The 25468-nt window shown below is 37.8% G+C and overlaps 1 protein-coding gene and 3 long non-coding RNA genes across 5 annotated transcripts in view; 3 read left to right on the forward strand and 1 right to left on the reverse strand.

Moving 5' to 3' along the window:
• The window catches only part of LOC127178101 (uncharacterized), a 27008-nt gene continuing 1540 nt past the window's right edge, over positions 1–25468 (reverse strand). Inside the window, exons 2-3 of one of the 2 annotated variants that reach the window (XR_007829302.1) lie at positions 15082–15267; positions 1–142 (exon numbers count right to left, since the gene is read on the reverse strand). This is a non-coding gene — a long non-coding RNA (uncharacterized LOC127178101). Of the gene's footprint in view, positions 1045–15081; positions 15268–25468 lie in introns of both variants that reach the window. The other variant, XR_007829303.1, reaches the window with a different exon arrangement.
• Positions 1028–2471, forward strand: LOC127178102 (uncharacterized). The gene is made up of 3 exons (XR_007829304.1): positions 1028–1416; positions 1694–2128; positions 2419–2471. It is a non-coding gene; the product is annotated as an uncharacterized LOC127178102 (long non-coding RNA).
• Positions 8873–10841, forward strand: LOC127178103 (uncharacterized). Its single transcript, XR_007829305.1, has 4 exons — positions 8873–8902; positions 10316–10418; positions 10512–10556; positions 10714–10841. It is a non-coding gene; the product is annotated as an uncharacterized LOC127178103 (long non-coding RNA).
• LOC127178098 (RIIa domain-containing protein 1) overlaps positions 23618–25468 on the forward strand; it is a 5659-nt gene continuing 3808 nt past the window's right edge. The window contains exons 1-6 of the mRNA XM_051130759.1: positions 23618–23680; positions 24070–24185; positions 24468–24590; positions 24696–24723; positions 24840–24893; positions 25125–25154. The gene's annotated coding sequence lies outside the window, so the exon portion shown is untranslated. The remainder of the gene's footprint in view (positions 23681–24069; positions 24186–24467; positions 24591–24695; positions 24724–24839; positions 24894–25124; positions 25155–25468) is intronic.

Genomic DNA, 25468 nt, shown 5'->3' on the forward strand with positions numbered 1-25468 from the left:
AACTTCAACTATTGTTTACTCTGACATCTTGAGTTACACCAGAATCACACACAATATGGTAGTCTCTCGATACTGATGACGTCACCTAGATGTACTCAGTGCAACTGAGGCATTGATAACATCAGGATGTTACATCTCCCTCCTAAAAAAAAACAAAAAACAAAAAATAAAAAAACAAACAAACAAAAAACGTAGCATCTATATGTGTGCATTTCACTGAAACAAATCTTTCTAACTCAATGTTAAACCAGTTGTAAGCATGACTCAACAGCATCAAATTAGGCTTAAATTGTTACAACTCTTGGTAAGAATGAAAGTCTTTCAGTGAATAAATCAAATACATCTGCTAAATAACAAGAGTAAAGAAACATTTTCCCACGCTCCTTCAGCCTTCTGTGTGCGTATGGATGCCAACCTGGGAGATTAACTTAATATAACTTTTGCAGTACTTAAGGAGAGTATAACATGATCATTTCATTTAACATGACATGAACATAGTAGTTGTTTTGTTCTGCTTGACTAATCAGTCTTGTGATTATAGGTCAAGTATTTGTCTAGGCTTGACTGCACAGCCGAATCTTGTGGTATAGCCAGAATGTTCTTGTTGTGATTGGCTAAATGGCTGTTGAGCAGGTTCAGTTTGCAGGTCTGGGGTAGCGCTGTGAGGTGGTGTAGGTTGGTGGTCCTCTGGTGTACTTGGGCTCTCGCTCGTTTTGCGGAGGTGTCGCCTATTGAGCCAGAGCATCTGTCCTCATCAGTTTGGATATGGTAACTCCTGTGCGTGTTGGCAGGTTGTGTTATCTCGGCTGGCTGCCAGGAACCATCCTCATGGTGTCCTCATATGAACCATCCTCATGTGTGTCCTTGCAGCTAAGAGGGGTAGAGCTTTGACAGACCTGTTGTAGTACAACTGCTGTCGGTACTGACATGCTCCTCTCCGATTCCGGAGTACATGCTGTGGGGTGACTTTAGGCTGGAGTCGTGCAACAGTTATGGGAAGAATTGATCGCAGCCTGCGGCTCATCAAAAGCTGGGGAATTTACACTGTAAAAAAAATCCGTACAAATACAGTACAATATACCCTAATAATTACAGGAAATTTTCCGTATTTTTGAATTACGATTCGCATTGTGGGAACAAGAACGTTGGTGGCTTGCACAGGCGCGAAAACAGTGACGATCAGACGCGGAGAGTTTCTCGGTCAAAGTTTAATTTTAATGTCGGCTTTCGAATTTGGAAAACATGTTTTTCATATACTCTTCGTGGTAAACGAGTTAAATGTCACATAAATTGTTTACGTAATGTTAACTTAGCTGCTGTCTGGCTTGTTTGACAAATAGACGTCGGAGCCGTCGCACTCAACATTTCTCTGCATATCGTCAGACATCTTCCTCGTGGAGTTTTCTGCCAAATGAGGTAAGTTTTGACCTTTTATTGTCTGTTTTACACACACACGGAAGATAAAATGCAAAACACAAACTAATTCGGTAACGTTACTAGCAAGCTGTCTGTGAAGCGACTGTAAACAGGCGTCCGACGCGCGGCAGCCGCGCCAGAATAATGATGCGGCTTCAGGTCAGCGTGACAGTAACGTCAGCTCCTCGAGTTATCTTTATCACTTTAATGGACAAATGCACACGACATTATGTCAAAATGACCGTTGTGTTTCTTTCCTTTTCTTTTTTAATGACAGGACGTGATTGCTGCTGTACTGTGAATCTCAAGCACACCTGCATTCTTATCATGCGTTTGTATTCTGTTTTATTAACAGTTTTATTTAACATTAGTGTTAAGTATCAGAAAGAAAATCGTTATTGAGTAATTTATTCTGTTGACTTTCACAACAATGTGAAGTTGTTTGCTGTCTGATGCGTCGGAAGCCACGTCACAACGTGCTAACCTTACCAAAATGATTGGATTGATTACTTTTGCATGTTATTATCCTGGTGTGTATAAGGTGTGTTCAAACTGCTTGTCATTATGTATATGGTAATTTTGTAATGTCTTTTGTGTTTAAGGTGATGGGCAGTTCAAGATTGCTGTCGTTCAAGAAGTTAATGACCACTGTTGAGGTTGTGAGCTACAAATACCCAGAAGAGGTGGCACTTACATTAGAATTCATACAGAAGTAAGCAACACATATGTTATGAAATGTGTATCTGTTTATTTAATTGAAAATAATGAAGTATATTGTAAGACACATGATCTGACAAGCTCATAAGACAGATGTAAATGGAGACTATTGGAAATGTAAGTTAAGCAATTTATAAATAAATATTTGAATTGACAAGTATTAGGGTTAGCAGTTATTTTAATGAACTTAAAATACTGTATGATTGATTTTCCATCTCCAACCTGCATGTTACTCTGTAGTTCAGTTTCATTCATTTCATATTTATCATTATCCATTTCTTTTAGAGTTTTCCTGTGAAGAAATCCTAAATGAGGGTTGAGATGAAGGAAACCAAGTGGGTTTGTATTCTATTTCATTTAACATTAGTGTTCAATATTGAAAAGAAAATTGAGTCTTTGAGTCATTTATTCTGTTGACTTTTACAACAATGTGAAGTTGTTTGCTGAACACGCCTTCAAAGGTGTTCAAAGATGCTTGTCATTATGTATATGGTCATTTTGTAATGTCTTTTTTGTTTAAGGTGATGGGCAGTTCAAGATTGCTGTCGTTTGAGAAGTTAATGAACAAATCTTCTTTCCTGTTGCGGTTGTGAGCTACAAAATACCCAGAGGCGGCGGCACTTACTCTGGAGTTCATACAGAAGTAAGCAACACGTGTGTTATAAAAAGTGTATGAAGCATTTGGTCGTGTTGCTGTTTATTTAGTTGAAAATAATGAAGTATATTTTAGGACATAGTTGATTTGACAAGCTCATATGACCGATGCAAATGGAGACTATTGAAAATGTAAGTTAAGCAATGTGTAAACAATTGGAAAGTATTATGGATTGCAGTTGATTTAATTAACTTAAAATACTGTATGACTACTTTTCCACTCCAACCTGCATATTACTCTGTAGTTCAGTTTAATTCATTTCTTTTTTTTGTCATATCCATTTCTTTCAGAATTTTCCTGTGAAGAAATCCTGAACGTGGTTTGAGATGAAGGCAACCAAGTGGCTGTGCATTCCTCCAAGACTCTTGCATGAACAATTTCAAAAATCCATGTAATATTTGAGTTTTTAAATTGAAAAAAAAAATGGCACTTGCATTAAACATGCAGTTAAATAATAATACATCCCCTATAATGAATTGCATCACTTCGATGATATTTCTGTTATAATGAACTTCAAAATTCTGTTGTCAAGCCACTGGAGTCACATACTTTATACCTTTCTGGACCTTGGTAGTTGCATAGACAATCAATAGAGGGACAGAAAGTACCCAGATTTAACTAAAAATACTCTTAATTTGTGTTCTAAAAATGAATGAAAGTCTTATGGGTTTGGAATGGTATGAGTAATTGACTGAATTAACATTTTTTTGTGTGAACTATCCCTCTAAACAATATTGTTTTCTCTTATAAGAAAAAAAAGTTTTGAATCTTGACTGTTTCTCATTGTGACGTTTAAATTTTGTGACCACTTTTTAGTACAACACCTGTATTGTACAGATGCTCATGTTTTCTTTTTTTTTTTTTTTTTTAAATTCTGTCCCTTACTGTTTAAAGCTAAACTGTCTTTTACAATACAGCCATTTTGCCTGAGTTGACACATTGTTAAATGAATTGAGTATTTGATGTTGTTTAGTCCTAACCCACTTAAGGCAAACAAAAGCCATTGAATGCACTTTTAAGAATGTTTACATGAAGTAAAAATAAACCATGTTCAAATTTGTATATTGTGCTGGATTTATTTGCTTTATGTATATATAAATATATAAATATACCATTAAAACAGAAAAAGTCCTGTTTTTTTTTTGGTGGCAGACTGTAAATTAACAGACTGTAAATTTACGGTACAAAGTCCAGGTAATGAGCTGCCAGTACTTTTTTCCGTTTTTTTACGGAATTTTTTTTTACAGTGTAGGTTATCCACAGGTGTGTTTTCCGGTATTCTAGTAGTCCAAGATAGTAGTCTTTGTCATCAGCGCTCGCTTTTCCTACAATGCGCTTTGCAGTTTGAATGGTTTTCTCTGCTAGGCCATTGCTTTGAGGGTATCTTGCAAATTATTTTAAGTTGACTCAACAAATAGTTTTTTTTTTTTACAGTGAAGGCAGCAATTAAAGTAATTTTACTGAACAGATGTATGTTTAGTGGTGAAGGATGATGGTAGGATTTCTGAAAAGTGACAATAAAAAGGAAGTCTTTAAATGCTGCCTGTCTAACAAAGACAAAACGTGGTAAGGGGTTCACGTCATGTGACGTTTTCAGTCATCAAGCTTCTTTTCACAGAAAATGGACTAACCACAAAACAGCCAACAGATTATGTCTCTTTACGGAAACACTACAGCCCCCTGCTGACATGTGAAAAAAGCTCAGTGCAAAGTCTTTGGCCACTCATAGATAGAATTGTTGTTGACCATCTCCGAACTAAGTCACATGTCTGGGTAATTTAGATGGCAAATATTAGATGATTTAGATGATAAATGTACAGATGTATAACAGTAGAGGCTGTTGCATATAGTCAAAAGTTTTTGGGCAGTAAGATTTTTTTTTTTTTTTTAAAGAAGTCCCTTCTGCTCACCAGGCTTGCATTTATTGTATCCAAAGTACAACAAAAACAGTAAAATTCTGAAATATTTTTACTATTTAAAATATTTTTTTAATTTGAATATATTTTAAAATGTAATTAATTTCTGTGATTTCATTTTATAGCATCATTACTCCAGTCATGATCCTTCAGAAATCATTCTAATATTCTTATTTGAAAACATTTGTAGTAAAATAAATAAATAAATAAACTAACTCCAAGCTTTTGAATGGTGTAGTGTGTAATTCTACATATTACATTACATAAGCTGTTTTTATATCTTTGGATATTTATATTCACCAAAGGATCCTGAAAAAAGAAAAAAAAGAAAGAAAAAAAAAAGAGCTCAACTATTTTAAATATCAACAATAACAATAGGGCACCTCCACCACACTATCAGAGAAAAGCATAAACTAACTATAGCTTTATACTATATACATTAGCATTTTGTTACTTTGTTTTTTGGTTTATTCACTGACATCTCTTCTGTCCCAATGTTGAGAGAAACTGGGAGTGAGGTGCAGACCAGGGGCACTTCCTTTAGCTTAAGGCTTTGTGAAAGGGCCTTTACAGTTGTCAAAAATATAACTTTTGGGTTTTTTGTTACTGAAATAATGAATAAGCAAGCCCAGGCTGCATTTACACTGTCACAAAATATCCGATTTTTTTGCTCACATTTGACACAGTTATAAATTTGTTCCAAAAAATCCGCACGTGGTCCGATTTTGTCGTATCAGATCTGGGCCACTTCCGAAAGTGGACTTTAAATCTCAAGTCTAACTCATATATCCAATTCCCCTTAGACACGTTTGCCTGAAGATAGCGTTTTAAAGCCGGTGTGCTGTATGCGTCTCTCTCTCTCTCTCTCTCTCTCTCTCTCTCTCATGAATTCTTTCGAATACATTTAAATAAATATAATTTTGCGCTACTTAATTTTCACTAAAGAATTCTACCTCTAACGAGCTGTAGATAAAATAACAATTGAAAATTACCGTTATTTTTCGGTCTTTATTCGTTCAGTCAGATTTTGTGCTGATATAAAATAATGGGCACTCGACGTGAATTAAATAAATAGTTTTAATAGCACGGGAATTCAACAACCCGAGGGTCTACCATGTCCTAGTAAATCATTTTGGGTGTGAATTAATAGAAACACGGATATCGGTTTGCAGTCGTGTCTAAAGTAAATGTAATCAGGCGGGCAAAAAAAAAAATAGGATATGGTCAAACGATCTTGCAGTTTATATGCAGCCTAAGTAACGCAATTAGTTACTTTTTTATGAAGTAGCCTAACGTAATATTGTAATACATTAATTTTAAAAGTAACTTTCCCCAACACTGGCTTTGTGTTAATGTGTTAACTTAACACCATTATAGAAAACTACGTAAAATAGTTAATTTCTTTCATCAGTCGTAAGAATTTTACTTGAATATTTTTTTCTATATCATTATTTTTACATTGTAGTATATTTTTGTTTTTGCCTTTGCTATCTAGTTGTCCTGTTAAATGGATCTCTTGTAATACAATTGTGATGATTTACAGTTTAAAACTTTAATGTATTCCTGTCTTTTGAAGTATTGAGAAGAAATGAAAAAAATAAAAAGGTCTTATATACCCATGATTTACATCCATACGTTTCTTCTAGCTTATTCAGTTAATTAAAAGATTTCTGTGATCATTATATCACTTAAAATAACTGCTGGTGGTAAAATTTAAAATGTCCTTATCCTGTTTGCTGTACTGGGGTTTATGTTCTGGTTTCACTAGAGACAAAATGATTGCATTTATTAACAAACCTTACATCGGTATTATTTGGTCCTGATGTTGTGCCAAATTTCGACTGCCTGCTAAATTACTACCCCCTGGTTGAAGCAACTATCCGATTGCCTAATCCTACACCCAATATTAAGAAGAAAATCAAGATGCATGTAAATATGTATTTTCCAGGAAACTCCATTCTCATTCCAAAGCTTGTCAATGTAGCTAATTGTGTAGCTACACTTGGGATGTTGTGTAAACACTTGGGCTGTAATTTAGCTCTTATCAGCTGCTGATCATACATGAGTGTGTGCGTGTCTAGGGCCCTATGAGTTCCGCAATGTGGAAAACACAGAATCCAGTCATAACAATGGAATATATTGTATAACGTGGAATGTTATAGAATTTGCCAAAATTTGGATGATTAAATCAAAAGTAGGTCAGTACACTTAAATCAAAATGCGATATGCCAAGATAAGACAAGCTTTTTGATTAATATTTTTGTTAAGTTAATAATTAAGTCTAGAAAATAAAAATAAAATAAAACGTAAAAATTTGGTAAAAAATAAAACCGATTTCAGAGTGAAAACTGAATTATTTGAAAAATATTTTCCAGATAATGCTTGATTAAATATTACATCTACATATTTGTTTTGGCTTTGTACAATGACAACATAAATGTCATGTGTTTAATTATTTTTAAAAATAACTATTTTTTCCTCACACAGTATAAATGAATCTTATAGAGTTACCCTGAAATTTTTTTAGAAAAAAGGGCCTTTGAATGGGGATCTTGCCATTTAGGGTTCACTGGCATCAAAAAGTTTGAAAACCCCAGTCTTAAAAGTGTTTTATATTGTTAAATATTATATAAAATATTATAAAAATGTTAAATATTATAAAAAATAAATAATAGTAGTATTCAGTTAAAAGTATTTCATTCATCAGACTTTGCATTTTGACTTTTTAGAGCAGCAAAGACTTCTGTATATTTATTTTTTTAACTGTTGGATTAACCTATACTTTTTGTTTTGCTTGTCTCTTTCAGTTGTGGCCATGCTGTTGTGTATTGTATTGTCAGCAGAAGCATCTGATGTCCTGCAGTGCACAGGGGAGAAACTAAGTGATGGACAGTTCTTCTTTAGCATATCAAATGAAGTTAAGGATAGCATCCATGACTGCTATCACAGTTTATTTTTTATTTATTTTTATTTTTCATTTTATATACAGTGATATGAATCATTTTGTAAACTCTTTAAAAAATATTTAGATTACTACATCACTTGAATTGAAACTGAAAACAAACAGAAAACTGGCTTAACTAATAACACACAAACAACTGTTCTTTTCAACATTTTATTGAAGACAATGAGTGATCATTGACAAGGCCAGTTGTGGGGAAAATTTAAGTAAATTTAAGTCTATTTGATAACTTCTGCACAAGATAACTGGAGTCATTTGAGGGTATGAGATTGAGATTGTGGGTTGCTCAGGTGCCATGACCTTTAAATAAAGGCACACAAAACCAACACTTCTTGGAAAATGTTTTGTGAACAGTTAAATATAAAACTGAAACCTTTAGCCAAAAATGTACAATACGTCATTTAAAGGAAAAATGGCACTGCACACCAACACCAAGGCCTTGTTGGGTGATCCAACAAGACATGCAGCAATTCTGTCATTAATGACTCACCCTCATGTCGTGCCTAAGGTTGAACCACTAATGTCACATGGACAATTTTAACTTATGTCCTAACTTCCTTTGTGGGCCTTGAATGTGGTAGTTGCATTTCTGTCTACGCAGACAGAAAGCTCTTAGAATTCATCAAAAATATCTTAATTTGTGTTGCTAAGATAAAGGTCTTACGGGTTTGGAGCGACATGAGGGTGAGTATTTCATGACAGATCTCTTTAAGGTCAGACAAAAATGTATTAGTAATTAAGATATTTTGCAATAAACAAGACATTGATCCCATGTAAGTGTAATATTGTTTGTGTTTCAGCTTTTATGTGTTGCTAGGTATTTAAATCATTTAATAGCATAACTGAACTAACATTGATTTTTTTTTTCTATCATGCAGATCAATGAAAAGCAGCAGTGCTCTTGTAAGTAGTACAGTACATTTACTACTATATACTAATTTGACTGACTATATAATCTTTATAAACATGCCTGCATATCTTGACAATAGAATACTTATTACCAGGTCAAGAACTGCTAAACAAGAGTCTGCATTACAAGAATAAAATAAGATAAAAGAATATTATATTTTTCTACACACTTTTTTACTTATAAATGTCTTCAATCCACTCAGTTTAGGGCATAGTAATATCAGTTGATTAAAAACAAAACAGTAGAGGTCTTTTATTTCCGTAGTACGCATACTGAGTGAAACTGTTGTGTTGCAGGTGATGCATATCCGACTACACTTCCTGAAGGTAAGGTCAAGTGCTTACACTAGTGCTAATTTGTATCAAGCTGTTAACCTAAATGTTCTCATATAAAGTGTTGCCATTCTACATTCACATATTTTCTGTTGATAAAATTAGTTTTTTGCAAGTTCTTTATAGCAACAGTTGTAAAAAAAAGTAGTTTATGCGGTGTAGATAGACTCACTTGATTATACAGCTTACAATAGACTGTCACTGCTGAGCTCTTTTGGCACATGCTGTTTTGCAGCTTGTGGGCAATGTGGTTTTTCACTCGAGTTTTTCAAGAAACTTTTTCTTTAATGTCATTCACTTATAGTATAGTATCTTCTACTGAAGTATATTTTATTACTTTACAATCTCAAATATATTTAGGGCTGCCCTCGACTAAAAATGTTTCTGGTCGACTAGTAGTTAAAGCCTGTAAAGGAGAACTCCTCTTCTAGAACAAAGATTTACAGATAATGTATTCACCCCCTTGTCATCCATGTTCATGTCTTTCTTTCTTCAGTTGTAAATAAATTATGTTTTTTGAGGAAAACATTTCAGCATTTTTCTCCATATAGTGAACTTCTATGGACAGTTAGGCAGTTAGGGACAGTTAGGCAGTTAGGGTGTGTCGTAAAACTTATGTTCTCCCTCAACTTCAAAATCGTCCTATATCGCTGTTTTACTTTTTTTGTTAAGGGTGTTTGTTTCCACAGGAAGAAACGAAACAGAACTCAATTCGTTACTTACGCTCTGTTCTTGCAACAGAGCATAGGTAACAAATTGATTTCCCCAAGAATATTTTGACACCGTATCCGGTTCCTGGAGAAAAAAGGTTGGAGACCCCTGATCTAAGACGTTTATGTCTTTCTTCAGTTAAAAAGAAATTAAGGTTTTTGAGGAAAACATTCCAAGATTTTTCTCCATATCTTGAGAATTCACTTCAATGGGGATCAATGGGTTAAAGGTCCAAATTGCAGTTTTAACTCAGCTTCAAAGGGCTCTACACGATTCCAGCCAAGAAATAAGGTTCTTATCTAGTGAGATCATTGGCCATTTCCTAAAAAATAACATTTTAAGCACAAATGCTCATCTTGCACTAGCTTTGCCAATGCTAGTCCATGACTTATGTCATGGCTATATGTCGGAAAGGTCACATGTGGTTAGTTTTTCGTCTGTGTACTTTAGTTTAAAAAGTTAGGGTAGGGTGAAAAAAAATCTCATTTTTCTTTTCGACTGAGGAAAGAAAGACATGAACATCTTGGATGACATGGGGGTGAGTAAATAATCAGGAATCAGGATTCTGGAAGTGAACTAATCCTTTAATTTAGCCTACAATTTTGTCTTGTTAATGATGCAGTTTATCTGCGTCATTGTGTTTATATTCTCACACCTCCCTGTTATGCGTTTTTTGTTTGCTTGTTTGTTTCCTAGTGGATTCTCCTAACCAGAGTGTTCATATTTGGATTGGAGTAAGTGTGTTTGTGCTGTTGGTGATTTTCATTGTCATCTTTGTGGTTTACCGGAAAAGACAAAGGTGAGGTCCTCATAAAAACTGCCTAGAACAAGCTAAACACTTGGCTTTGTGTAACATATGTCTTTTAATGTCTGTATAATTCTGTGCTTGTAGGTCAGGATATGCTCTACGTCCTACTGAAGTGATTGTTTGATTGTGGTATGTAGCATCACAGGTATTTTATAAAATACTGCTGTTACGATGTGAAATGGTTCAAATTATTATCTTTGATCTTATCCTTTAAAATGTTACAAATTACAGTACAAACAGCGGTGAGTCCAGCTAAAAGCATCTCCCTTTTTATTTTTATCCACAGGAGAAGTTACGTTATTGCACCTGGAAGTTCTTCAGTCTTCAGTCATTCATTATACTTTTATCTTTTAATTAACAAGGTCATAGCAATGTCTTGAACATTATTTCAGTGCAATTTGTACTAACTGAAACTAACTGAAATAAAGCTATATGATGAAATAATTATATTATTTAATTATATAGATTATAGAATTATGTATTTATATTTGTTTATACTATATATTTTGTGTCTGCTATGCAAACGGACACATTTAATATGCATAACTGTACATATATATGCAAGTAAAACTATAAATAAATAACTAAATTATAATGTAACTTAATATATGAAGAGCTCAGATGCAAAAGCCTCTAAATCCATCTGACGTATTTCTTTAAAAATTAGTATTTTTTTCTGGCTACTTTGTATAGGCTTCTATGTAAGTACTGGTACTTCTGATTGGGCAGAGGCTGGAATTAAGCGAGTTTGAAGTAAAAGTATTTGATGGACATATACTATGTGTCAGGAGCATTCACTCTGTATCATTATCTCATTTTTGACCGAGATGGCTTTTTGCTGGTTTTGTATCTGAACTCTTCATATGTAACTTTTAGTATAACTATTAATATATCTGTTACTGGTCCAGTCAGTTTGTAGGAAAGAACTTGGTGGATTTCATGGGACTATAGTGACTATAAATGTGTGTGAACATAAATGTAAACATACAGTCCAGGGCAATTATTTCCTGTAAACTGCTGCTGTGGAAGCAGAATAAAAAAAAAAAAAATGCTGTGCCAGTGAATTCATACATCTAACACATTGCTAGTGAAATCCACTCAGCACCTGCCACTTCAGATCTGGCTTCAAATACTAACATGTGTTACACAAACAACTAATGTAAATCTACGATAACAACATGATCTATGTGTGCTATTCTATCTGCTGATAAAGTTCTTTCCTTCCCAAAGGAAGTAGACACTGCTAGGTTTGATCATATTTGTATTAAATGTTTCTTTAAAGCTTTATACGTAATATAATATTGTATAATAATATTGTAATCACTAGTCACTATACTCATTGTAATGACTGCACTGTAAAAAACAAAAAACGCAATTTGTTGAGTCAGCTTAAAATAATTTGTTACCCTGCTGCCTTAAAATTTTAGGTTCAGTCAACTAAAAAAAGTTTAGTCAACTTGAAATGTTAAGTTGTACTAAGTAGCAGCTTAGATATTTGTATTTGCTAAACTTAACAGATGGGTAAGTAACCCAGCTGCCTTAAAATTTTAAGTTCAACTCAAATATCTAAGTTGTCACTTAGTATAACTTTTTTAACATTTCAATTTGAATAAACTTTTTTTTGAGTGGACTGAACTTAAAAGTGTAAGGCAGCCAGGTTACAAATTATTTTAAGTAGACTCAACAAAATGTTTTTGTTACAGTGCATTTCCTTTTAAGCACTTAATCCCCTTCTGTCCAGGTACAAAATATTTGGGGATATATGGGGGATTTCTGTTAATAAAATGCTAGAAGAACATTTCAAGTGTGTGCCTGATTTGTTTTTCTACACCTCAGAACATTTTTCAATAAACAGCCGCTGAGAGGATGAAAGCAGCTCTCTGAAAGTGCTGACTGATCACTAACCCTTAACACTGACCAAGACTGTAACATATTATGTCATTTGACAGACAGCTGTGCTTATATATTTAGGCACGGTGGGTTTGTCTGACACTAAAGTGGTCTTTGAGGATTCCAGCCATGCAAAATTTCAAAACAGAATATTTAGAAGTTACATTTACATCACAAAATATACAACATACTATATTGTAATTATAAATAAATATGTACAACTATAAAAACAAAATAATTAACAATATAAATAATACTACTGTTGCCGTTTATTATTAATAAAATAAGAACAGTGTGATAATACTATATTTTAAAATAAAAAGTGAGTATTAAATAAAAATACAATTATTTTATAGTACACTTAAACATACAATGCTAATATTTACACTTATATTTTTACATTTTTTAATATGAATTTTCAACAACCTAAAATCACCAAGCATTTACTCAAGTTTTTATTTAGTCATTTTGGCAGGTTGCCAGTTATTGTCTACACACACACACACACACACACAACTCTGTATAGCTATCTTTGTGAGGACATACATTGACACAATGCAATCTCTAGCTACTTACTCATCAGAAGTGATTCATCCAAACCCTTACCCTAAACCTAAACATTACCCAGTTATAACCTGATCCCTAAAATCAAGTCTTGACCCTCAAACAGGTCTTTAAAGAAGTTTCAGAGAGTGAGGACTGGCCAAAATTGTCCCTACTGCAATGGTCTAAAACTCAAACCGACCTTCACAAAGATAGAAGTACACACACACACACACACACACACACACACACACAGATTTTTAACGTTTTTTTTTTTTTTTTGGAATAAATCTCTTCTGCTCACCAAGCCTACATACATTTCATCCAAAGTACAGCAGTAAATTTTTGAATTGTTTTTTCAGAAAATCTGAATATATTTTAAAATGAAATTTATTCTTGTGATTTCAAAGCTGAAGTTTTTGTCATCATTACTCCAGTCAGAGACTGACTTCAAAACTCATTTTAATATTTGCTGCTCATAAAACATGTATTATTATTATTATTATTATTATCATCATCATCGTTATTATTACTCCAGTCAGAGACTGACTTCAGAACTCATTTTAAGTTTAATATTTGCTGCTCATAAAACATTGATTATTATTATTATTATTATTATTGTTATTATTATCATTATTATTATTATTATTATGTTGAACATCCCCCACACCCCAAACAAAAGCTTATTATTTCAGATAAATACTAATCTTTGGCTCTTTCGATTCATCAAAGAATCCTAAAAAAGGGACTCAGCTGTTTTAAATATTGACAATAAAAATGAAATTAAAATGTATCTTTGATCACAGGAATAAATTACATTTTAAAATATATTCAAACAGGAAACAGCTATTTTAAATAGTACAATTTTTTTTCGAAATTTTACTGTTTATGTTGTACTTTGGATCAAATAAATGCAGGCTTGGTAAGCTGAAAAGACGTATCTCAAAACCATTAAAATAATATAAACACATTAATATATTAGCACTGGTTTCAATTTCACCGACTAGTTTCACAACCTCACAGATATTTTTGCTGGGAAACTGTTGATCAGATGATCAGAATGTCGGGAAACAGTTGTGCTTACATGTTACCAGCAGCAACAAAAGATCAACTTACTGTTAAAGTTTACTTTGTTGATGGTTTTAGTGACTTACTACTATCATGTGACTCCACGTGCCTGCTTAATAATTTATGCAATGAATATCACAGGCCTTCAAAACTGAAACAGATATTTCTTCCATATTTTGTTACAACAGAAATAGACAAATATTACTACATTATAGATGAGTGCTGGGGATTCCCCATGCACAGAATGAGTTTTAGCTCATATCAGAGGTTAGGGCTGCTGCCACATTAAAATCTGAACTTAATGTTGTCCAATCATGGGCCATTAAGATCACCTCACATATCACCAGAGCAGGAAATGATGTCATCTCTTTAGGCCAATTTTATGCAAGATTGCTGCATTTCTAAGAAGCAAAGAGCTTACCAGAGGAAGCCCACTCAATTTTGAGTGGGTGTTAACCTAAATATTCATTACATTTATCCCTAGTGCATCTTTATTTCTAAGTTTTTTTATTCAAGTTCTGAAACAAAACCTCTTTGCAGTGTGAAACTAGTTTGACAGTTGTCAATATGTCATCATAGTATTTTTATTAAATTCAAAATCAGTTCTGAGAAATGGCTTCATGAAGCTGCACATGAAAATGAAAAATGGTTTTGCTTATTATAAGGACACTTATGTCATATCCATAAAAAAATACCCTAAGCGGACCAGAGAAGGACTTGGCACTGCACCATAAATCAGATAGCTACAATACACGTGTCTTTTGTGTTGTTCCAACTAATTATTTGTGACAGATAATGTTTCCTTACTCATAAACTTAACGCATTTGCATATCATCTAGAAAAGCAAGAAAATGCTTGAAGATCAGTTCAAGAATATAAAAATATCAGCCAAAATTAGATGCTGCTGAAATACCCCTCAAATGTCAAATGGTCTCTTCCACTTGTCAGCACTAAATTTAAAAGCTTATAACTTCATTTTGTATACCACTTCTATTTTAAATATGTCATATAATGTGAAAGCCATTTGGATTGATTTATTGATGCAGTGTCAGCTAAGTTGCAAGCATTATACACATTATGTAGGAAATGTCACAGTAGCAGAAAATGTCAAATATTAAAATAATTGGCAAGTCCAATATTAAATATGTCTTACCAAGCTGGTGTCCATTTTCAGACAAGTACAGGCCACGGTTTTCTTCATCCAAACAGCGTGGTAATCCACAGTTTAGAAGAAATATAGATGTTTTTCTTTTTTGCGTGTACAGGTTTGCAGTTCTGTTACACAACGTTTCTGAAACTGCTGACAAGTCCAACCCTAAACCAACCCCTAGCTGTGTTCCTGGAAACATGAAATGAAACATTAATGAGCAGTATTAGACTATAGTTAGAATGTTTTAATATAGCCTAGCTAAGAGAATAGCAATCTGTAACAACTGTTTACCAACCACATTTATATCTTTTCTGGTTTATTCAGAGACTTTAGCAAAAGGGAAATAGACAATTACAGACATTAGTTTATGTTTAACAAACACCAATATTATTTGATTGTAATTCACTCTGATAAACAAATGTGCAGAGAAGAAGAAAAAAGGTTTTTCACAGATTAGTTAACTGGTAGAAAATAATTGTTGGTTCTCCAAATAACCAGCGAAAGTTATCCTATCTCTTGAGCTTTAGGCCATGCAGTCAGTGAGTCACAGCGAGAACAGCGATTGCTCAATACCTCAGCATATGCCACTTTAGTTCTTTATGAAATGCATTTAGTAGCAACTAACAAACCATTGTCTAAATGTGCCTTGTGTTGTGCCCTGCCTTGTTTTCTGAAGGTCTAATACAGAGGAGCACTCTTCAGTGTGACATAGAATGACAAAAGACGTGTAGTATGAATATTTCTGTTTCATAAGATTTTCTTTACGATACTTTGGCAGGAGACCAAACGTGTCATAAACTTGCTGCAGTTGAACCTTCCCTGTTTTGTTACCACCCCCCTGCCGGTGCCAGAGGGAGGTACTTTCCAACTGCCTTTAAAGATACACAAAAAAAAAAAAAAACATGACCAAGGACATATGCATTTTTTTTAACAGCAATTTATTTTAGAGATGGGTGTTTATACACCTGGCTTCTACTGATGTTTATATTCTTCTATATGATGTTTATATCTTATTACCTACTTTTATAATCCATTAGAGTTGTGCAAATCCAAAGTAGTTACATTATACCAAATTACAGTTCCCTTCAGATCAATTTGAGGAATCATGTTTTAGCCCTGGGGATAGTGACAGAACAAATCACAATATTCAAATTCTACCACTAATTATTGACAAAAAGCCTGATAGTTCAACCATTAAGGTAATACTTGTAATGACACAATAAAGTAATTCTGAGTATGTCAGTGTATGAATAAAAATAAATAAAGTGAGTAATATGATGATGTAGGGCTAGTAAAGCAGAATGAGAAAGATCAGAGATGAATTAGTATGAAGCAGAGAGTAATGAGTAACATATCCAGTCATAACACAACATTGACAGTGTCTTTGCAGAAATCTGTAAATCACTTTGATTGTATTCAAATTGGGGTTATTGTAAAAGTGTTTGAAAAGATAGTGTCACGAATCTGGTCGGTGTCCCGCTGTCCGCTCACCGCCAGATGTCACTCTCACCCTATCGTCACACTCTGACTGTTGTACTACACCCCGGACTACATCTCCCATCATGCATCATGCTGATCGCGTCTGCGCATGTGACCAATCAGCAGCACCATAAAAGCCCCGGTCTTTCCCCATGCTAACCATGGATTGTTTATAGTGTTTCTCCCTTTGTCTAGTGTTTCATAGTTCCTTGTGTTTTTGATTCTCTCGCCTGGCTCCTCGTTCTCGACTGTTCGCCGCCTGCCTTCGGATTATCGCTCGTTTATGGACTATTCTCTCTCGTCTCGCCTCTTACACTCCCGTTTACTGTTGTCTGACCCTGCCTGCTCAACTATGTATTTGTCTTGTAATGTCAATAAAGGCTCGCAAATGGATCCGCTCGCCTCTCGTCCGTTTCTCCCTGTGACAGAACAATCCGTCAACAAGGATCCAGCAGCTCAGGACACTGCAGTCCAGATCATGCTCCTCAAGCAAGGTGAGCGATCAGTGGAGGAATACGTTTTGGACTTTATTACGTTAGCACGTCAGACTGCAATGAACGATCTGTGTCTGATGGTATTTTTTCGTGGTGGGCTTTCTGAACCTTTCGGCTCCTCAATGCCACTGCATCAGCCCCATTGGACTCTAAGACAGTACCTTGACATTGCACTACATATCAGCGGTTCTTCACTTACTGTGGATGTTGCGGAGAAGCAACGCGATATCGCGGCAGCGCCGGCCGCGCAACCCGCCCGTGTAATGGCGGCCGCGCCGGTGCACGCTCATAAGATGGCGGCCGCGCCAGAGCGCGTTCATACCACAGCAGCGACAACAGAGCCCGTGCACAAAGTGGCGGCGATAGCGGTGCCCGTTCACAAAATGGCGGCCGCGTCGGAGCGCGTCCACACAATGGCGACGATGGCGGAGCCCGTTCACAAAATGGCGGCCGCGTCGGAGCGTGTCCACACAATGGCGACGACGGCGGTGCCCGTTCACAAAATGGCGGCCGCGTCGGAGCGCGTCCACACAATGGCGGCGAGAACAGAGCTCCGTCACGTCACGGCTGCCATACCAGAGCCATATAGTGTTGCAGCTGCATTTCCTGAGTCAAGTCAAGTTTTCAAGTCAAGTTGCAGCCGCGCTTCCTGAGTCAAGTCAAGTTTCCAAGTCAAGTCAGATTACAGCTGCTGTTCCTATGTCAAGTCAAGCTGGAGCCGTGTTTCCTGCATCAAGTCAAGTCAGAGCTGCTCTTCCCAAGGCAAGTCAAGTTAAAGCTGTGTTTCTAGTGTCAGGTCAAGCTACTACTGTGGCTCCTGTGTCAAGTCAAATTACAGCTGTCTCTTCTGTCTCAAGTCAAGTTACAGCCCTCATTCCCGGGCCAAGCACTGTCAAGATGGCTGCCACGCCAGAGCCACTGCACAAAATGGCTGCCACGCCAGAGCCTGTCGCAAAGATGGCCGTCACGCCAGAGTCTGTTGCAGAGATGGCCGCCAAGCCAGCGCCCGCTAACACCACGTCAGTCAAGCCAGCACCCGCTAACGCCACATCAGTCAAGCCCGCGCCCGCTAACGTCACATCAGTCAAGCCCGCGCCCGCTAACGCCACGTCTGTCAAGCCAGCGCCCGCTAACGCCACGTCAGCCAAACCACAGCCTGCTCAGGACATCTCCGTCAAGTCACAGCCTGTTCACGCCATGTTTTCTGCTCCTGAGTCTGCACACATCATGGCCGCCCTTCCTGAAGCGGTTCCTGAGTCAAGCAAAGTCGCAGCCGTGGTCTCTGAGTCGAGTTACGACCTGCCTGACGGCGCTGAGCCTCGCCATGTCTCGTCTGACATCTCAAGATCACGGCCTATCATGATGGCCCACGTGCTGGACTCACCCCTAATGACGGTATGGGCAGCTAAAATGCTGCTCCTTCAGATCGCGGCGGCTACCCCTGAGTCAAGTCAAGACACAGAATCAAGTCAAGCCAAAGCTGTCGTTTTCCATGCGTCAAGCCAAGTTACATCTGTTCCCCACGAGTCAAGTCACGTTACAGCTGTTGTTCCTGAGTCAAGCCATGTTGTTCCTGAGTCAAGTCACGTTACAGCTGTTGTTCCTGAGTCAAGCCATGTTGTTCATGAGTCAAGTCACGTTACAGCTGTTGTTCCTGAGTCAAGTCACACTACAGCTGTTGTTCCTGAGTCAAGCCATGTTGTTCCTGAGTCAAATCCCGTTACAGCGGATCTCCATGAGCCAAGCCAGGTAATAGCAGATCCTCATGAGCCAAGTCAAGCTGCTGCTGTTATTCCAGAGCCAAGTCAAGCTTCAGCCGCTGCTCCAGAGTCAAGTCAGGCTACAGCTGTAACTTCCAAGTCCAGTCAGGCTGCCAAGTCCAGCAACATCAAGGCGGTCGTTCCTGCGTCAAGCAACGTCAAGGCGGTCGTTCCTGCGTCAAGCAACATCAAGGCGGTCGTTCCTGCGTCAAGCAACGTCAAGGCAGTCTTTCCTGAGTCAAGCAACGTCATACCCGTGGTTCCTGGGTCAAGCAAGGTAACAGCCGTGGTTCCTGAGTCAAGTAAAGTCAATGATCTCCATGAGCCAAGTCAAGTCACCGCTGATCTCCATAAGTCAAAGCAGTTCACTACTGATCTTCATGAATCAAGTCAAGTCACAGCCAATCTCCACGAACCAAGCCAAACCACAGCTGACCTTCATGAGCCAAATGAAGTTATTGCTGCTGCCCCAGAGTCCAGTCACGTCCCGCCTGACGTCCCAGAGTCCAGTCACGTCCCGCCTGACGTCCCAGAGTTCAGTCACGTCCCGCCTGACGGCCCAGAGTCCAGTCACGTCCCAGAGTCCAGTCACGTCCCGCCTGACAGCCCAAGTCACGTCCCGCCTGACGGCCCAGAGTCAAGTCACGTCCCGCCTGACGGCCCAAGTCACGTCCTGCCCGATGGCCCAGAGCCCCATCACGTCTTGTCTGACCACCCAGAATCAAGTCACGACTCATCAGACCGCCCAAAGGTCACGTCTGTTCACAAGTCCGCCCCGGAGGTCACGTCTGTTCACAAGTCCGCCCCGGTGGTCACGTCTGGTCTCAAGTCTGCTCCAGAGGTCCCGTCTGGTCCCAAGTCTGCTCCAGGGGTCCCATCTGGTCTCAAGTCTGCTCCAGAGGCCTACCCCGTCGGAGAAGCTGCGCCAATGCCTCCAGAGGTGTCAGCGCCAGCTGTAGAACCTCTTATGGAGGGGGCATTACCCTTTAAACTCTCTGCTTCTCCCTTTATTCTGTCTGGCTCCTGTGTCTCTGCTTTTCCCAGGTCCCAGACCATAACGCAGTTTCCTGCTCTGTCCCAGCTCCCGCCTGGTCACAAGCCTGCTCCAGAACTCCTCTCGTTCGGAGAAGCTGCGCCAATGCCTCCAGAGGTGTCCGCCTTGGCTGTGGAACCTCCCATGGAGGTGGCGTCCCCCTATAAACTCTCAGCTTCTTTCCTTGTTCTGTCCGCCTCCTCTGTCCCTGCTTTCCCCAGGTTCCAGACCGTGACGCGGGTTCCTGCTCCGCCCCGGAGGGCTGCTCCACCTCCTGCTCCGCCCCGGAGGGCTGCTCCGCCTCCTGTTCCGCCCTGGAGGGCCCTTGCGGCTCCCGCTCCGCTTCCGGCTCCGCCCTGGAGGGCTCCTGCTCCGCCTCTGGCTCCGCCCTGGAGGGCTCCTGCTCTGCCTCCGGCTCCGCCCTGGAGGGCTCCTGCTCTGCCTCCGGCCCTGCTCTGTCGGTCCAGCCTCAATCACCGGGTCCTCTACATGGACCTGGCCCTCCAGCCTTCGCCCTGTCTCGCTCCCGCCCCACCGCTCCCCTGGACCGTTGCTCCCTTCGAGCGTCTGGAAGCCGCTCCCTGGGGGGGGGGCTATGTCACAAATCTGGTCGGTGTCCCGCTGTCCGCTCACCGCCAGATGTCACTCTCACCCTATCGTCACACTCTGACTGTTGTACTACACCCCGGACTACATCTCCCATCATGCATCATGCTGATCGCGTCTGCGCATGTGACCAATCAGCAGCACCATAAAAGCCCCGGTCTTTCCCCATGCTAACCACGGATTGTTTATAGTGTTTCTCCCTTTGTCTAGTGTTTCATAGTTCCTTGTGTTTTTGATTCTCTCGCCTGGCTCCTCGTTCTCGACTGTTCGCCGCCTGCCTTCGGATTATCGCTCGTTTATGGACTATTCTCTCTCGTCTCGCCTCTTACACTCCCGTTTACTGTTGTCTGACCCTGCCTGCTCAACTATGTATTTGTCTCGTAATGTCAATAAAGGCTCGCAAATGGATCCGCTCGCCTCTCGTCCGTTTCTCCCTGTGACAGATAGGTTTGTGTAACCGACGTCCAAAATATAAATGGCATTTTATGTGGAATGGAATGGAAAGGAATTTGACAACTTTTGGATCAATAAATCAAACTAGTTTCTTGCTTTGTTCTTGTGACACTAGGACTAGTGTCTGTGAATATTCTACAATCCTGCATGTTCTGCATATCTTTGTGTGAATGAATCGCACTGATGTGCGGATTTGTTTACTACATGCTAGCAGTGCTTTCAGCCTATGTCTGCCTCAATATACGAGTACACGAACAAATAAACAATCTCTTGAACTGCTCTGAGAGTCACCTCATGAACATTTGAAAAAACAAACAACAACAACAAAACTATCATGTATGCAAACAGAAACTAAAAGGTCTTTACAGCAACAGCAATAAATGTTCGGTTTAACTATGACAGAAATAAATTACTTAAAGTAATGATAGTACTAATACTAATAAAATTATTATTAAAATATATATATTTTTAAAGGTATGTTTACCGGGAAAAAAATATTTACCAGAATTTATTTACCATAAAAAATGTACTAAGAAAAAAAAATATACATATATATTTTTTGTAAAATCAGTTCATTAGACGTGCTTTTGATTATTCATATTTAATGAAATGAATGGAAAACACAGAATTTGGTTAAATAAATAAATTAATTAATTAATTAATTAAACAAGTTCCATAGGGCCTTAGAATGTAATTTTTTTTTTTGTTAAACTTTTAATTAATTGAATAAATTTACATTTCTTTTAATAGATTGTGTGTCATAATTTATTATTAAATTAAAATTAATTAGAAATGCTTTTGATTAATATTCTCATATATATTTTCATATATTCTGATATTCTCAGATACATCAGTAAGTACATTGTGTAAGAAGATATGGAATCACGTCATGTAATCTTTGTATATGTTGGCAATGGGTCAGCCCACTGAAAATGCCTCCTTTAGACAAACTACATAGATGTGCGCATGCCCAGTGGCTGACTGGGTTGCTCCATGGGCGTTGCACATACCAATAGGGTCTGGCTACAGACATGCAACTGTACTCTCAGACCTGCACTCTCAGACAACTGCACTTCCGGAAGTGACGTCACTTACAGTCTATTTTATTTTTACTTTATTTTATTTATTTATTATTATTTGTAATTAAATCAACATTTTACAACAGTAGCCAGGTGGTGAAGACAAGAAAAAAGAAACTAAATTACAATGTCACTCGCAATCGCCACTTGCACTCTCTGCTACCTGCGACGTCACTTGCAATCCACACAAATGGTACATGTTGTCAATAGAAACAAGACGCTGTGGTCGTTAAAAGATTAAAGCTAATTTAACATCATAACGTACAGGGTCATGCAAGTCATCTGTAGGAGATAAAAACAAGACCCGCAAATCCGTGGCCACAGAACAGCAGAATATGAACGCAATGCGCAAAGTCTCTGGTTAAGGTTTTTCCTCCCTTAGAAAACCATTAACACTTGATATGGCTTAATGTATTAAGATACATTAAGTGCCATTAACGATCAAATTTATAATACAGTTTATTAATTTAATGTACTTCAAGGCAAGCATATGGCCATGAACACAATGCGCAAACTTTCACTTTTGTACTTGCCCAGCAAACACTTAATGTGGCAAAAGCACTAAGATGATAAAGACCAAATTCAATATAAACCTTGCTGTTGTCAAATGATATACCAGCAGATATGAACGTGCCATAAGAAAGGCATTAGATGATATTAAAATGACCAACTCTGTATAGGCAAGCAGACGTGCCCAGAACGTAATGCGTTAAATAGACGTTTTCCTCCTGTAGAAAACCAATATAAACAAATGACAATTATATAAAAGAGCTGTAGAAATTATTATTTATGGGAAATGGCGAATGTATGGGTTTATTCTGGGCTCACCTGCTTGTGTGTAGTTGTTTTAATAATGAATAGGATCATATTGAGTTTAGTCCGTTATGCCACATTATGCCACGTTTTGCGAAGGAAAGCGCTATATAGCCTACATGCATTACATTAATAAACTGTATATTGAATTTGAAAATTTTAATTGCATCTTAATACATTAAGTCATATTAAGTGTTAATGGTTTTCTACGGGAGGAAAAGACTTCACATTCTCTCGTTCATATTCTGCTTCATATTCATATTCATTCATATTCTGCTGTTCTGTGGCCACGGATTTGCGGGTCTTGTCTTTATCTCCTACATGACATTGTGCTAAATTACCGCCACAGCTTCTTGTCTCCATTGGCAACACACACGATTTGTATGGATTGCAAGTGACGTAGCAGGTAGCCCTGGTGAAAAAAACAGCATATGCTGGTTAGGTATGTTTTGGTGCTGGTTTAAGATGGTCCTTTGCTGGTTTAAGCTGGTCCTTTGCTGGTCTGTGCTGGTCCTTAGCTGGTTTATGCTGGTCGTTTGCTGGTTTATGCTGGTCCTTGACCAGCAATATGACTAGCATAAACCAGCAAAGGACCAGCAAAAACCAGCAAAGGACCAGCTTAAACCAGCAAAGATGATGACATCAGATGAAAAGCATTATTTTTTTGTATAAATGTCTTTTTCATTTATATGTATGAGTATGAGTATGTGTAATGGGGGCCTGCCACAGTGCTTTAGGTCTAGTAACGCCCCTGGGTTACTCCCTTCTAGCCTTCTAGTGTCTTCCAGCCTCAGTCTCTCATATACAGTATCACTATGCAGACCGCTCTGTTGTTTCTTGCTTTGTTCTTGTGCTTTTCTCCTATCGAGGGAAAGTCGCCTGAAGGTAGGATTGCGTATTTCTCATTTTAATACTATACTGTTGTTAACGAAACTGCATTTTATAACTATGGTGATATGCACCAATAAGTGTCGCTAAAGCACGAAAACAGGCTGATGATGCGCTGTTTTTGACCGGAGTTATTATATTTCTTATCAAAATTACTTTTTTTCTTCTTTTTTTAAAAGAGCACATTCCAAAATATAGTCTGCTTGCATTTTGTCAAACAAATGATCGTATGAGTTTAGCTCAATTCGAGTAGTTGTAATTTATTTCTAGGAATAGGCAACCTGTCGATTCAAAGAAGCCATAGAGTACTGTTGACGCTAAACTTCAGACGTTGTTTCAGTCCTGGGATTACAACAGATTTGATTAATTTGATGAATTTCGCGCAGCAGGTGAAACGTGTGTTGGCATTCGGAGAGTAGATTCGTCCTTTGACTTCGACCTGCCCGACGCTGTGGCTGAGAACGTGCAAGACCACAGCTGTGATGCGGAGTGGAGTGTTAATGTAAATATCAAAACTAGATTTCTTCTGACATGAATCCCTATGAGAAAAAAAAGTCCATAAAAAGACTAACTGTGGTCAAAATGGCCACTAAGATACTAAGTTGGCATAAGGTTCATGTTACAGTACATCCAAATTGTGCTGTCTAGATTTTACTTAGAACATATTACTGTAACACCCCCTAGTGGAATTAATATGCAACTTCTGCCTTGTCTTGTAGGCATTAAATAAGCAACGTGTGAAAGTTTCACCATGTTTACTGTATGTCTCACAATTCTCCACTAGCAATTCACAGCAACCCTGGAGGGAAACTCAATAAACTTTACTCATCCCTTCATAAAAGTAACTCGTCGTGGAATCAGTTTGCCCTACTGTCCATTTACAGTTCGATTCCACATCTCTTGTGATGTGAGTTCACTAACAATTATTCATTTTCTCAGAATAGTTTTACTGCTCTTTATTTTAAGGATTGTATCTACTGTATAAATTGAATGCGTTTTAATTCTCTTGTAGAAATACACAAATGAACTCACGTGTTCTTGTGAGTACTTTTTCACTTTGTATTGGTTTGATTTTTGTTCTCCATTAACAGAAGCTAGGCAAAAATATTATTACAAAAAGATAACAACGGGATTCCAATTTTGTCTCTTATATCAGGCATCAATTCCACAGAGAGCAATCCAGTTTTTAACACAACTCTGCCAGGTGGAGGTAAACCTTTATATTTGAAACATCTGAAACATTAATCCTGCTGCTTTTGCAACACCTAAAATAACCTAAAATGTTTAGTCCAGCATTGGAGCAGAACACATATCTTTTTTTACGAGCACAGCAAAAATGCCTTCAGGAAATAGCAGGGATATAGTATGTGGTGATATTAGCGGGAGATTTTGTAAATGCATGTTCTGACATTTTATAACTGCAATATAACTGGATTTACAGATGCCATCAAGACTTCAGGGAGACAACACTGTAAGTATAGTCTTTAAAACACTGATGAATGACCAAATACCCAGCATTTGGAAAAAGTGATCAGGCAGTACCCTTTTACTAGTTTACTACTGTCTGATAGGTTAAAAATACAATATAAAATATGTAGAGATAAACTTTTATAGACATTGCAAATAAATATGAACACAATTTTAGCATTACACAAAGTGTACTTGCATGACAAGCTTAATGCAAATCACATGCACATTGTTTATTACCTGACTTCACTGTCTTTGTTATGGTTGCAGTTCAGAAATTCCACACAAAACAGAAGAATAATAGTAGTAATAAGAATA

This window comes from Labeo rohita, chromosome 16 (genome assembly GCF_022985175.1).
Source record: "Labeo rohita strain BAU-BD-2019 chromosome 16, IGBB_LRoh.1.0, whole genome shotgun sequence".
Lineage (NCBI taxonomy): Eukaryota > Metazoa > Chordata > Actinopteri > Cypriniformes > Cyprinidae > Labeo > Labeo rohita.